Source organism: Alosa sapidissima, chromosome 4 (genome assembly GCF_018492685.1).
Source record: "Alosa sapidissima isolate fAloSap1 chromosome 4, fAloSap1.pri, whole genome shotgun sequence".
NCBI classification, from domain to species: Eukaryota; Metazoa; Chordata; class Actinopteri; order Clupeiformes; family Clupeidae; genus Alosa; species Alosa sapidissima.
This window is the reverse complement of record NC_055960.1, coordinates 4,052,112-4,058,030: the sequence shown is the minus strand read 5'-3', so window position 1 is coordinate 4,058,030 and position 5,919 is coordinate 4,052,112. Positions and strand designations below refer to the sequence as shown.

The window sequence follows — 5,919 nt, the reverse complement described above, 5'->3', positions numbered from 1 at the left end:
TGTTATGTTTGTCTGTGGACCTAAATTGGTAAAATATGTCTTGTCTTCACCGTGGGACAGTGAGAAACGTAATTTCGATCTCTTTGTATGTCTGGAACATGTGAAGAAATTGACAATAAAGCTGACTTTGACTTTGACTTTGACTTTGAGGTCAAAAGTTGAATGAACGAGTACTTATGTCCTTTTGATTTCTTACAGTTTGGGTCATTGTTGCCCAAAACACGCTAGCATTGTGCTAATGAGCGACATCATTGACACGTTTGAAAGGCTTTTTAGAACAATTAAGTGACTTTAAAAATATAATACTCCACCAAGTGTATTTTCTTTGCCTCCCCTTTCGAATACAATATTCAAATTACTTGAAAAAAAATTATATCCCGAGAAAAGTGGATTTTGAGGGGTACAGCTCCATAGACCTCCATGCATTCTGCACTCGTGGACGAGCGCCCTCATGTGGAACCACAAAAGGAACTGCAACCAGTTCAGAAACCGGAAGTTTTCCGAGAGTGGCAGTTCTCCCCTTATTAGACATTCTCTGGCTATGTACACTTTGTACACTTTTGCAAGCAACTTTGAAATCGCGCTCTCAGTAGGTCATATCAACTTAGCTAGGGTGCCAGCAAACCCGAACTGCTGTCAGTTTACAAATAGTACCGTAAGTCTTCTCGCAGGCCCAGAGATTTATAGGACACGTGAATTTATTTGATTGGGAAATTCTGTCGTGGGATTAGCCTAGCCTACTGACCAAATTGACAACTAACTGCTAGTCAGCTATCTTCTCGTGTAGGCTACTCAACTAGCTAGGTAGCTCACTTGCCTGCAACACCTGCTCACGCACTTTGAATTAAGCTGTGGTTATTACAGCTGGCAGAAATTGTGTGAAGTGTTACCTTGCGTGAATAAACTGTATAAAATGGGTCGGTAAAGCAAGCTATTTCAGGCTTTGGAAGCACCCCAACGTGTAGTTTACACTGACCAAACAACACTGCCTTCCCCACCACCACTACCAATTAGCCTACACGAAACGCTTGCTCCAGGTCTGCAGCAGAAGGCAATGTTTTTAAGATGTCAACAATAGGCGAATCCGTGTAACAGGTTCTCATTTTATTTACAGTTAACGTTATCCTTGCCAACTATCATTCCATGGGCTGTAATGGAACTTGCCCTCTTGAGTGTGGAGTCTGCTTGCATTTAATGATCAAAATATTTATAAATATTTGAATATTAATAAGGAAACGAGCTACGAATATGATTTTTGGGCAAAAGCCCTAGTGTGTGTATATATTATAGCATCATACATGATATTATTATATCATATTGTATGCTCATTGTTATGTCAACGTTGTTATGTTGTTGCATTTTAATGCATAGGTTTATGTCACATGATCAATTTGTTGCCATCATCTGTGTACCCTGTAGATATTTTAAAATGTATATATTTAATCTTTTTTTCTTTTTGTCTGTTTCCTTCTCTCCAGTGAAAATGGAGCTGCTAGAAAATTACCCTAGCCTGCTGCAGGACCCTGGACCAACAGTCAAGAAAGTGCTTGTTTCAGTATACTTAGATGGCACTGAAAAATGCAAAAAAGTTTTTTCCGTTTGCAGTGCTTCACAGCTTTTACAAGCCGGTCACTCCAAGTTTTCTCACCCAGTGGAATTACAACAATTTCTACACTACAACAGTGACTTCAAAGACTACATTGACTGTGACAGTAGCGTAGATCTTAAGGATTATGACAGATTCCAGGTATGGGTATCCACTGTGATCCATTTGGAGTTGGTGGAGTGTGTAGCACCACATACTGACAGTGAAAATGTAATTGAGTAATTTTGAGGGATCTCATATTATGGCTATTTTTGGAACGTTAACTTGAATTATGAATCAATAGCATTTCCCTTAATAGAAATATTTATGACAAGATTGTGATGCCAGTGAGCAATCGTGCACAATAGTGGAATTGTTTGACATGAATAGAGAATCTTATTTCAATATCATTAACACTGGAGTTTTGTTATTCAAATGGCGGTGTCATTTTTTCCTACAGTTTGAGGTTTGACTGGTTATCTTTTAATGACTGCATAACTCCCCATTCTAACCAACTTATTTGAGAGGCATGTTTGTTCTTGTGTCTCATAGAAAGATCTGACTGCTGATCGGCTCAAGTCTTTATTGAAAAGAAGGCTCAAGACATCCTTAAAGAATATGAGGAGACAGGAACACTATCCACCAGTACCATAAGAAAGCTCGTAAACATAAGTGTCAGTGACCTAGTCGAGAAACATGGATTGTAAGTTATAGATATTCATTGTTTTGATGTATATTAGTTTCCCTTTTGTTCTTTTTATCCACGTCTATTCAAGTGGATGTTAAAACTAAATTGGATCATCTGCACATGAAATGTGTAAATAATGTCCAGTGGTGATGGACTTGTCGTTAAATCATTTGTTTTGCTCTACAGTTATCCCTCTGGACCAGAGAAACTGCTTTTGGCAAAATCATCGACAACACTCTTCCCGTCACTGAAAGTGATGGTCTGTGGAGATGGTGAAGAATTTGTAAGTATTGATTTAAAATTGGTGAAGTATACTCTCTCTGATCTATGGAGGTTTAGTTTAGTCAGTATTTTCTGGTTTTTAGCTGCACTGCATGAGAAATACTTAGGATTTCTTGTTTGTACAAGAGGATATAATGAAATCCCACAGAAGTAGCAGTAGTAGTCACCATGCTTCTTGAATATATATATATTGTTGGCGACTGTCAGGATAAAGTGCAAATGAGACTCCAAGAAGGATTAAGTGCAAAGTGCCAAAATGGTAAGCATAAAGCACTGAATTAGCTCTCACTCAACTCTCTCCTAGCAAGTGAACAGTTTGTGTGTGTGTGTGTGTGTGTATATATATATATATATATATATATATATATATATATATATATATATATATATATATATATATTATATTGTATAACAATATATATATTATTTATTTTCATTTTTTTAATAGGAACATTTCTATGACCCTTTGTCACATACGGGATTCATAGAAATGAGGCTACGAAATATCAGACGAAGCCTAGAAGAGGGCCAGCGACGCTACCACAAGAGAAAATTTGGTTGTAATGCTGCGTTGGCTCAACCATCTACAGTGCAGCCATTAGATGATAAAGAAATTAGTGAATGGTTGTCAATCATCAAAAGGATGAAACCATCATCAGAGAACATGGGACCAATAAAGACTGCAATGGAGAAAACTTTCAGCCATCGCCGAAATTGGATCAGCACCCAGTCTCCGACTGTTGCAGACATTGTCCAACAGTATCCTCGGTTTATAGACGTCCCGAGTCTGGTGAGTCTTCTTTATTGATATGTACTTGTTCTTTGCTTTTCTTGTAAAGCAAGCTTGATTGGGGTAGACTTTCTTCTTGTGTGTAAACAACATCTATGTCTTTAGTTTTAGGTAAGGTGTCCTGTTCTGTTTCCCACTCTGAGGTTTCCTGTGTTTTCCCGTTAATGGTTTTCTTAGCATGTTTTCCTCAGTCAATATGAGGGCGTAAGGACAGGGGATGTGATGATACTGTGTGAAGACCTCTGAGGAAAATGTATGGCTACACAATTAAACTTGTTTTCCTATGTTTCCTGTATCAGCTGGATGCAGAGTTTGTGAAAATGTTCGAGGGGAAGGCAGAGCTGCTCATTAGGAGGTGGGAGTCATCATTCATCCCCAAATTGAGGAAGATTGCTGCTCTCTGACTCATTCTTCCGATCTGATTCTGACTCACCTACTTCCACCAACTGCGTCAGGAAGGGGATCAGCCTCAACCCGATGCAGTGTGAAGTCGGCCATTTCTTTCCTGATCAACTTTGTGTCGGTATGTAGTATACGTGCACCATGAAGGAACATAATGAATAGGCTCTAGGTCAGAATGATGTGTATAATAAATGTGTACACTTTATTTCAGCATGGGACGAGCATCTCCTCCCTATGCACTTATGATGAGGGGTCTTCAAGGACGCAGCCAGAGCTTGTCTGCATCGGCCATCTGACGAGCCCAGCGCGACAGTTCGTCATTGTTTCCAGAAATGACAGTCACAATTCCACTGCATGATGACAGCTTAACCTGTGCTTTGGACAAGCTCTTCAAGTTCTACTGGGTATGCAACGTTGCTTATCCTGCTCAGCTTGCATCAGTTTTCCTGTTTTTTGAACACATTTATGATTTGCCAGTGACAAAGACTGTTAGACGACCCAAAGTTTTGGAACTCCTTGGGAAAGTCCAGGCTTTGGCTTAAAGAATGTCAGTATGTATATTTGCCCTGTGTGCAAACAGCCAGTTCCTGGTGAGATCAGGAAACTTTGCTGGCATCTTTTTTGAGTGATTAACCTTCTTTGAAAAAGTTTAAATTTTAAAGTAAGCCGAAACTAAGGTTATATTGCGCGTATGTTTTGGACTATAGTTAATCTTGTGTGTATTGTATTATCTGGTATGTGTTCTCAACTGAATTTTATGAATGCTTTTCCTGTGAGTAAGTGATGAATTTTTTTAAGGGTCCTGCTGTCCTCCTGGGTTGGGTTGGGGGGGACCCAGGAGGGTTAAAAATGTTAAAATGTTAATATTAAGCCTAGATAAAGGTATTTTTATGAGTAACTTGAAGGCAATGTTAATGTTGACATGAAAAATAAACATTCCAAAGTATTTTTCAACTTGGCTCTTCATCTTTATTCATATTGATTAACCTTGTGGAATGACACATAATTTTGTTGGATAACTGGAATTCCGAGCACTAATTACATATCCTTGTGTCACTATATTGACACAACTTATGTGTCAGTATGCTTACACATCAACTGTGTCACCATTAACACAAGTTGTGTTGTCCCAAAGAGAACTCATTGATGTGTTGAAATTCAACAAATGTGTTGTTTTTAACCCATTCATGTTTAGAGTGTACTCTTATAATGTTGTTTCTGCACTACAATGACACTGTTTGCACACTGCACATAGCTGTATGTTATGTATATCTGTTATATATTTGTCATATTCAATATCCATATTTATTCTGTTTTATTATATTCTGTTAATACACTGCATATATCTATATTATTATTTCTACTATTATAATGTTACTGCTACATCTACATACATTATTCTACTTATTGTATGAGAACTGCTACACTGCACATATTTATATTTAATTCATATTACTCTAAACCACCTTCTGTATCAACTGTATACTACTGTCTACATTGCACTATATATTTCTTGACCTGTCTCTGTGTATTTCATCACCTTTCTATACTTTGCATCACATTGCATGCATACTGTAGCTACATGAATCACAGCTAAGATCCTTGGTTGCTATGAAGGCTAGTCGTTCTAAATGGATGGTTGCTATGGCCAAAGGCCAGTTATCTCTGCCGTTGTCAAGCTTTATATAACTTTATCTTATTTTAAATATCTCTATTTTACTTAGCCTAGTGCTACTTCCATACAGTGGCTCCCATTAATAAGTGGCCACTTCATTCGCGCTTACCGTGATTCACGCAGCAACATTATTAAATGAATCTGTCACCATATGCCTATGCCAACGTTTGCAAAGAGGAGAATCTTTTAATTTGATTCACAATGAAACGTTACATTTAATGTACATGTAAACAATGAGTAGGCTAGTTTTGGTTGTTGTTGGTGGTGTTACTGCATCCCTTAGTTATGCCTACAATGCAAAATTGTTCCCTCGTGATTGTTAGCTCCTGCAGACGCATTTCAAAACATCGCGACGTTAAATGCCACCACAAAACATTGTTTGTGAATCGGTCTTATTAGGAGTCCTCGCTTAAGCTGTCACAGACTCAGGCGCTACTTTTAGGGATAAAATGCTTCCTGAATTACTCTTGGTAAAAAAAAAATAGGAGTCCTAAAGT

At 38.0% G+C, this 5,919-nt stretch overlaps 1 long non-coding RNA gene across 1 annotated transcript; it reads left to right on the top strand.

Annotated features, from left to right (window-relative positions):
• Positions 1-3,771: 3,771 nt before the first annotated feature.
• Positions 3,772-4,701, top strand: LOC121707057. Its single transcript, XR_006031215.1, has 2 exons — positions 3,772-3,868; positions 3,959-4,701. It is a non-coding gene; the product is annotated as an uncharacterized LOC121707057 (long non-coding RNA).
• The last annotated feature ends 1,218 nt before the right edge of the window (positions 4,702-5,919 follow it).